This window comes from Eptesicus fuscus, chromosome 11, assembly GCF_027574615.1.
Source record: "Eptesicus fuscus isolate TK198812 chromosome 11, DD_ASM_mEF_20220401, whole genome shotgun sequence".
NCBI classification, from domain to species: Eukaryota; Metazoa; Chordata; class Mammalia; order Chiroptera; family Vespertilionidae; genus Eptesicus; species Eptesicus fuscus.
This window is the reverse complement of record NC_072483.1, coordinates 90,074,294-90,082,902: the sequence shown is the minus strand read 5'-3', so window position 1 is coordinate 90,082,902 and position 8,609 is coordinate 90,074,294. Positions and strand designations below refer to the sequence as shown.

At 42.4% G+C, this 8,609-nt stretch overlaps 1 long non-coding RNA gene across 2 annotated transcripts; it reads left to right on the top strand.

Annotated features, from left to right (window-relative positions):
• The first annotated feature begins 1,847 nt into the window (after positions 1 to 1,847).
• Positions 1,848 to 7,105, top strand: LOC129150807 (uncharacterized). Of its 2 annotated transcripts, none has more exons than XR_008557543.1 (3): positions 1,848 to 1,967; positions 2,695 to 2,843; positions 7,003 to 7,105. It is a non-coding gene; the product is annotated as an uncharacterized LOC129150807 (long non-coding RNA). The 2 variants fall into 2 exon arrangements; XR_008557544.1 differs by lacking the exon at positions 7,003 to 7,105 and adding an exon at positions 3,348 to 3,362.
• The last annotated feature ends 1,504 nt before the right edge of the window (positions 7,106 to 8,609 follow it).

The following is an 8,609-nucleotide window of genomic DNA, read 5'->3' as shown; positions in this document are numbered from 1 at the left end:
ATAGAGAGCCAGAAACATCGATCAGCTGCTTCTTGCACACCCTGCACCGGGGATGCGCCCGCAACCAAGGTACATGCCCTTGACCGGAATCGAACCCGGGACCCCTGAGTCCGCAGACCGATGCTCTATCCACTGAGCCAAACCGGTCTCGGCATGAGTAATTTTATTCTTTATTCTACTCCTACATCCCATATTGCCTCGTGGCTAATTTGAACTGCAGATATAGTTCAATTCTAGCAAATATTTTTTGGTGAATTAATATTTTAATACTAATAAAGAATTTATAGCAATAATATAGTATTAACCTAGAATTGGTGTGCTTTGATCTGAACCTCTATTATAGAAGTTTGTTCTTTATTTTTTTGAACTTAGAAATCTTATACAGTTTGGTTCCTGATGACATACTGTTTCATTGCCAATATCTGACTAATTCTCTATACAAAGATGAAATAAAATTACTCATTTCCTGTACAAAATTTATGCATACAGGAATTCATTCTAACCTTGCCAGGTCATAGAATATAAAAAACAAGATACATTCCCTTGTGAGGTCAGGGAGCGTACATTCCCCAGAAAGAAGAATCAAAGATGAATTGAGTGATCAAGTCAAAACCAAAATATTTACATTATACAAAACTTAACTTCAAAGCATATTTTCCAGCACGTATATAAACACAGATGTCATATTAGACTTGGAAAATCAAGATATGAAATTACTAGGAGAACAGGGATCATATTTAAAGTACAGACTGTTTATTTTACTAAGATTTTATTTCTTAGCATAAAGTATCTTATATGCTCTCTTGAGCTCGCTTTCAGTTATACACGGATATTCTGTGAAGTTCTTCTAACATTAGTTACTTAAGGTAGCGGCATTTCAAACAGAGACAAGAAAGGGTGTGGTAAACTCCACTGAGCTCATGTTAAGCCTTTGTTAACTTCCTTTAATAAAATGAACCAAATAAACATAAAACAACATAAAATCAATTACCCCAGTGAAAATAAGGACATCTATTGAAATGAGATAAATTCTTTAAAGTGCGATGTTCCACCCAGGTTTTTCTTGAATAACTAATATACACTGAGTGGCCAGATTATGACGATCTCTGAATGCATAATAATCTGGCCACTCAGTGTGTGTGTGTGTGTGTGTGTGTGTGTGTGTGTGTGTGTGTATGAGGTCCGGTGCATGAATTCGTGCATGGGTGGGGTCCGGCCAGCCTAGCCAGGAGGAGGGGACGTGGGCGGTCGGCCGGCCTGCCTGCTGGTTGAACTCCTGGTCAAGGGGACAATTTGCATATTAGCCTTTTATTCTATAGGATATACACTGAGAGGCCAGATTATTATGTGTTCAGAGATCATAATAATCTGGCCACTCAGTGTATATTTACCACTATAAAATGTTTAATTAACAGTCAAGATGTGTTTTTTTAATGCTCTCTTTTAAATGCTTATGAACAACCAACCATTTGGCATGGAACCCCAGTCCCACCAAATGCTTCAGAAGAAACTGAAATCCTCCTCCTCACAGGAGGCAGCAAAGGGCACAGCTCTTACCACAAAGACAGCCCGCCGTGCCCTCTCAGAACAGGGGTGTGCTCAGGGAGAGGGTGGAGAAGGGCAAACTATTCCAATGGTTCCAATTAGTGTTTCTGTTGGCAGCTGGGCAAGCGACACCAGCAAGGCTACAAAGAGAATGCGGGGCACTGTGGAGTTCCGGAATTCTCTCACCTCTGGCTGTGAGAAGAAGATCTATGAAAGGATGAGGAACAGAGAATCATCAAACGTCAGCTCTTGAAGGCAACTCGGAGATTATGCTTCTCAAGGGGAAGCTGAAGCCACGAAAGGTCAAGTTCTGTGCTCAAGTTCACAGATCTCCTAAGATAAGGAACTCTTTTCCTTCCAACTCCAAAGAGCCCTTTCCTTACACCATGTGGTTTGCATATCCCATGTGATCCTATGAGCAGGTGAGAAACCCTCTCCTCTGCCCAGACCCCTAAATGCCTTCAACTGCAGGCAACTGACGCTGCGATTCCAGGAAAAGAGGCTGGAAGTATTATTTGAACGTCTCAAGTTCCGCAAGCTAATTCGTTAAACCGTTACTTTTTTTGAGCAAAAGAGAATGGTTGTTATTTTACACATAAGATGTTTTATTTTTTTAAAAATATTTTTTGCAATATATTGGTTTATTCTAGAATTGCCTGAGCCAGCTATGCAGTGGCACAGAGATTAAAAAAATTCTCTTTGAAGCTTAATGTCAGTTGGGAAGATAATGAAGATACTGGATTCTTCAGACATGACATGCTTGGCTATTTGTGGGATTATAGTCGGTATAATTTGCCGGCCCTGAACTGAGCAGGGTGCGAGTAGTGTGCCGATGAGCATTCTGAGATCGTTTTGATTTCCCAACCTGACTCCAGCTCTAACGTTACAACTTGTTATCCAACTTGATGACTCAAAAACCCACTCACGCAGTCCGAGTGCTGGGGATGTTTTACATGATTAACTGTGCTGCTTGATGGGCGAGGTCTTGTGCTAGCCACAGTCCATGCATCCCCCGCTGCATATTCACGTCACCCTGTACGTTAGGTAATATCCTACTGCTCAGCTTCAGGTAGAGTGACCAGGATGCAGGGTTTACACTATATGTCGAGTGGAGGGTGGGACACGTGATTTTCCTTCTACTCTCCCCAGCTCTTCTGGATGGTCTAATAAGCAAATAAACATGAGACAGAGTAAGAGAAGGAAAGGACCGATGTGAGTGCGTATGTACACATGGGGCTCCATAGGAATGGAGGACAGAGAGGCAAATGGAGCGGTTGAGGCCTATCTGCCACCTGGAGGTAAGGAGGAAGGGGAGTCGTGGTGTGGACTTCAAAGGGGAGGCCGGCAATTCCCAGGTAGATGGGAAGGAGCAAACATCTGGTGAACACATTCCTGCTGGGCCTCGCAGAACCCGGGGGACACAGAGGAGGTCAAGTCACAGCCTGTGCTGGCTCCCCACTGTCTGACACGCAGGTTCATAGAAAATAACGTTATCTATGCGAATAGCTCTTTCCCTGGATCGGGTTTTCCTGTCTAATTTCCTTTAGGCCGGTGAGGGGGAGGTAACAGGATCCTCCTGAGTTTTTTGTTTCTTAACACTGGCAGCTTAAAAGAATCATGATCCCCCCAAAACACGTTTTTGCGTGCCAACTCTGCTCCCCCTCAGTCAGTGGCATCACGTCTGTCTGCACCCCGGGCGCCTGCGCTTCATCAGGAACCTGCAGGGATGTGGGAAGGACTTTTTATGTCTGGAACACATGATGCATCGTCAGGCCCATGTCTTTATGTCTCCTGATCATTAGATCTCCACTTACCGACATTCAGGCTGATGTTTCCTCCTACTGAAATGATTTCACACTTAAAGACCCTAACTGCTGTTAATTTTTACATACGATCTACTCGGCTGCTTCTAAATAAAATTAGTCATGTACACGTCTGAGATTCTCAACTAGTATTATGTAACTTATGGGGTTTTGAATGGCTACACATCGACGTGTAAACCACTGAATGGTAGAACTGGAATTTCCTTGCCCTGGAATCTACATAATGTAGGTCACCCTGAGGAAATAGATATGGACTCAGTATAAAGATGATTGAATGAACTGAACAAAGGCCTGCACTAGAATATACTTTATAGCCCCTTCCTTATTGTTTTTCTTCTTGTGTTGTATCTAAAAAACAAAACAAAACCCAAAGAAACCCAAATTGTTTTGTGCTCAAGTAGGCTATTTATTTCCCTTTGATAAAATACTATTCTGACTCTTGTTTTCCTTACCATTTTTATTTTCCATGTTAAATCCTGGGTAGACTTGTTTCCATACATAAAATTTCACAGACTAAAGAACGAGAGGGAAGCAATTAGATATCCAAAACAATACGTGAACACGTGTGTGAGGCATGGGAGTGTGTATACCCAGAGAGTTGCCTCTCAGGAGCCAGAGATGTCTTTAGATATGCCGATCGCCACCCACACCCCCGAGAGAGCTTTCTGTGCTCCTGCCAGTTTCTGACTTTATGATGGGCACGGAATGACAAGATGCCACTACAATTTTGTTTGCTGTCATTGTCCTTATGGGATTTGATGAATGTGTCAAATAGTAGAGTGCATAGCATGCTTTAAGAAAGAGAACATTTGGGTCATGAGGTAAATGTTGACACTTCGATTTTGTTAAGGAAACTCCTGGAACACTTCAGAAGGTGAAATTTTTGTGTGGTGCCTATTGAGCATTTAATTGTCTAATCCTTTATTCCTTATAAAGTTCAGCTAGAGTATGCCCAGATTTTCAAATATCTTACCTAAAATAATAGCGGGAATTGTTAGAAGAGCAGCATAGTAGCAATTCAAATATACCTGCTTTGGGGTTGCATTTGATATGGAATATGTATTGGAAGGAGTCAAATTTAGTGAAAAGGTCCAAATCTAACCAAACATACGCTTTTTTAAAAAAAGAATATATATATTTTTTATTGATTTCAGAGAGGAAGGGAGGGGGAGAGAGAGGTAGAAACATCAATGATGAGAGAGAATCATTGATTGGATGCCTCCTGCATGCCCCACACTGGGGATCGAGACCAAAACCCAGGCATGTGCCCTTGACTAGAATCGAACCCAGACGCTTCAGTCCACAGGCTGACGCTCTGTGCACTGAGCCAAACCTGCTAGGGCTAACCCTACTTATTCTTAGTTCTCAGCACGATTGACCCAGTTCAAGAGAAAACACTGACATATCTGTAGATTATTGCACGCGCTCATTTAACAAGTGTGTCTCCAGGGGCTGGCCACCGCACTAGTGTGTTAAAGCATTTCAGAAGCAGATAACGGCAACACCAAGATGCCTCCTGGCAAGATGGAAGGCTGTTTGCAAACATGATCACACCCTCCTGAGTCAGTTCTGTCACGAAGCAGAATCTAGTTCAGATAGACTCCATCCAGAGATTGAAATGAAGGAATTGCCTATGGAAACCTAGGGTCACTCTACAGTGGTCGGCAAACTCATTCATTAGTCAACAGAGCCAAATATCAACAATACAACGATTGAAATTTCTTTTGAGAGCCAAATTTTTTAAACTTAAACTTCTTCTAACGCCACTTCTTCAAAATAGACTCGCCCAGGCTGTGGTATTTTGTGGAAGAGCCACGCTCAAGGGGCCAAAGAGCCACATGTCGCTCGCGAGCCGCAGTTTGCCGACCACTGCTCTACACCTACAGGGAAGAAGAAATTGTGAAATAGTGAAAACTGAAGCCCTTGAGGAGGGGCCTCTGGATAGGAGTGACAGGCGTGGTCAGGAGGGATACAGCTGTGCCTGAATGCAGGTCGGAGCAGGGGAGACGGGCCCAGACTCCCCTGCTTTTGCTCTGTGGTCTCCTCGTGACCGCCTTGGAAAACATCTAAGGAGCTTGTAGTGACTGAAGTAGAGGGACAAGGCCATTAAACCTTCCCCAGACAAAGTTATCAGTGCTGGCACCAGGCCAGGCCTTTGGTTGAGGTCTCAAAGCCCCAGCACATAGGGGCTCTTTCAGAACTTGCAAAGGGGACCAGAAACATCCCATATTTGGGAGACTAAGAACATAAAAACAGATAAATAGGGAAAGTTCCTCCATGTTGGGGTTCAGAATTTGAGAGACGTTTTCCTCTGGGCCTGCGCGTAATAATAAAAAATGTAACTCCATCTCTCTAAGCGTTGCTTGGTTCTTCTCCAGTTTTCTGTAATAACATCACTCCTATAGGGAAATCATCTCAATATGGATTTGCAGTCATGGGGGTGGGTGGGCCTACTGCCGTCTGTGAAGTCGAGAGATTCCAGACACCTAGCAGCCATCGTAAAAAAGAATCTGAGCACCGTTTCAGATATTCAGTTCTTTGCTCTGTATGTAATATTGCTGCACTTGGAACTTTGTGGAACCCAACTTATGGAGACTGTCATTGCACGAGGTAGTCTGTCCCAGGAAAACATGGGGGTTTGTTATCTGAGCTGTGAACACTACTTACAGAGTAAATTGCCCATCTGCACAAGACCAAGGTCACATCTGAACTGATTTCACCATCTGATGGGTTTTCAGCAAGCCATTCATAATATCCATTCTTGCAGCGGATCCCAGACCCTGGGTTTCCTGAACATTATTCTTAGAAAAGGAGCTTTCTACCTTTTTCTTTATTGTACTGTGTGCAGGGCAGGAAGCTTCACCTGAAACATACTAAGGACCCAATTGTCACATTTTCAGCTGTCTGCGGGACAGGGGTCAGAAGGTCATAGCTTTTCATGCTAGGCACAGAGCTCTGGGCAATGGCCCAAGTCCCTGGCGCTTGCTGTTCCTTTTTTGTTGAAAGGAAGGATGCTGCAGGGGGGAGAAAAGACTATTATAGGCTCTAATTTAAGAATTCTAAGAAATTCATTAAGGTTCACTCTGTCTGGAATCACTGAATACAGGTTATATTGAACGGAAAACTTAATTTTCTTTGTGCGTTTCTTGCCTATCCATCATGGCTTGTGCTCAGAACCGGCAGGGGTTCATTATGTTTGCTTTTGGTTGAGGATGATGGAGGGTTAAGGAACAATAGCTAACGTGTACAATATTTTTTGAGGTGATGAAAACGTCTTATAACTTATCATGGTGATGGTTACACAATTCTGCGATGACATCAAAACCCATGAAATTGTGCACATTAAATGGGCAATTGTGTGTTATAGAAATTATATCTCAAAAAGGTGTTAAAATAATCTTTTCCTAGGCATTGTTCATAAAACATTGTTTCATCTAGTACCAAGTATGATTAGTATACATTGGGTGCTTAATACGTCCAAGGCAGCATGCATATTTAATGCCTTTCATGCATTATCTCATTTAATCTTTATAATAACCCTATGATGTTGGTATATTCTAATTGCTGTTACCAACCTCAAATGATGAGAAAACTTCAACAAGATTACACAATTAAATTGGATGTCTCCTTTTAGGTGGAAAGCAGCAAATTCAATAGTGTGGACGTACTATAGCGATAGTAGTTCTTAGAAACACAATTCAATTGTTAACCGTCCCCTGAAGCTCTGAGCAAGAACTTCCGTGTGCCCTGTCTTCTCCCAGGCTAACAGGCTTTACTTAGAACTTTCTGAGAAAAATGGCTCCAAAGGTAAAATTGATACATAAGAAATGCACCTGTAATGCAGTTCTAAAATAGCTCCTACATAGATTTCTAGAAATCAAAATTATATTTGTTTTTAAATTCACTTTAAATCTGTTTGGTTCATCAAAAGAATCATTGTTCAAGCCAGGCTCTCAGATAACTTAAGTATTCAAACAGGGCTTTTGTCTGGGCTTACCTTACCTAATAATAGACAAACATGTAAATTGACCGTACCTCTGCTACCCCACCAGCCAATCAGGAGTGATATGAAAATTAACCCGACAAAGATGGTGGTTAATTTGCATACAAAGATGCTGAGTGACAGGGACAGGCGTCCTGCCCCACCCCCGGTCTCTCAGGGCCTCTGGGCAGTGTGGGAAGGTGGGGCTGGAGCGGAAAGAGGCAGCTCCGGGGCCTGAGCAGAAAGGGGCTGGGCCGGAGTGGAAGGGCGGTGCCGACAGCCAGGGAAAGGAAAGCCCATTCTAGCACGAATCTTCATGCATCGGGCTTCTAGTTTTGTACATAAGAAAATGAAAACAATATACCTTGCATAATTTCCAGAGTAAAACATAAAAATAAAAGGGGATAAAATTAGGTACCGACAATTTATTTTATTAATTTGTGAAATAAGTCATCCATCCTGTACTAATCTAGGTTAGTGATTTAAACTTTCCAGTGAGCTTTAAGAAATAGATTTGTTAAGGGTACAAGAGGGCAATGCAAACACTTATGGGAAGGAAATAAAGTCTAACATCTCTGAGCCAAAAGTCACCAATAGAAGCTTCTTTCTCAGTCTTTCACTTACCCACATCTCTCCTGACACTGCCTCCCTTTTATTTTATTTTTTAAAATATATTTTATTGATTTTTTACAGAGAGGAAGAGAGAGGGATAGAGAGTTAGAAACATCGATGAGAGAGAAACATTGATCAGCTGCCTCTTGCACACCCCCTACCGGGGATGTGCCCGCAACCAAGGCACATGGCCCTGACTGGAATCGAACCTGGGACCCCTCAGTCTGCAGGCCGACGCTCCATCCACTGAGCCAAACCGGTTTTGGCACTGCCTCCCTTTTTACCTTCTGTTTATCTGCTGCTGGGGGGTAATTTGTATTCCATACATCCAAATATGGCAGCTTCAGTCTGTCTTATTTTATATCATAAGTGCTAAACAGTGGCTAACTAGACTGTGTATTTTAATTCTGAATCTTGAAAGAAGGAATCTAACAAGTCACTGCTAAGCTGATGGACTGTCTGGTTTTGGGTCAAATTTATATCCAAGGCCAATGGTGTAGAATCCTTGGGTAGATGAATGTGGCCCTCCAGAGCAAGGTTCTAGAAGGAGCCCTGAGATGGGCATTCGTAATAAGATATTTGAGAAAATACTCTTTTACTTTTTTTTTTTTGTCTGAAGTTATAGCATAACTATCAAGGCATGGCTA